Source organism: Mirounga leonina, unplaced genomic scaffold (assembly GCF_011800145.1).
Source record: "Mirounga leonina isolate KUSES-001 unplaced genomic scaffold, KU_Mleo_1.0 Mir_54, whole genome shotgun sequence".
Taxonomy (NCBI): Eukaryota; Metazoa; Chordata; class Mammalia; order Carnivora; family Phocidae; genus Mirounga; species Mirounga leonina.
Window position 1 is genome coordinate 10,989,521 of NW_023270812.1, and position 332 is coordinate 10,989,852.

Sequence of the window (332 nt, forward strand, 5' to 3'; positions counted from 1 at the left end):
TTCCTTCCTTCCTTCCTTCCTTCCTTCCTTCCTTCCTTCCTTCCTTCTTCCTTCCTTCCTTCCTTCTTCCTTCCTTCCTTCCTTCTTCCTTCCTTCCTTCTTCCTTCCTTCTTCCTTCCTTCCTTCTTCCTTCCTTCCTTCTTCCTTCCTTCCTGCCTTCCTTCCTTCCTTCCTCCTTCCTTCCTGCCTTCCTTTCTTCCTTCCTTCCTCCTTCCTTCCTTCCTTCCTTTCTTCCTTCCTTCCTGCCTTCCTTCCTTCCTCCTTCCTTCCTTCCTTCCTCCTTCCTCCTTCCTCCTTCCTTCCTTCCTTCCTTCCTCCTTCCTTCCTTCCTT

At 50.0% G+C, this 332-nt stretch overlaps 1 protein-coding gene across 1 annotated transcript in view; it reads left to right on the forward strand.

Annotated features, from left to right (window-relative positions):
• LOC118001776 (SPARC-related modular calcium-binding protein 2) overlaps positions 1-332 on the forward strand; it is a 156,050-nt gene that overhangs the window by 114,533 nt on the left and 41,185 nt on the right. The window lies entirely within an intron of this gene.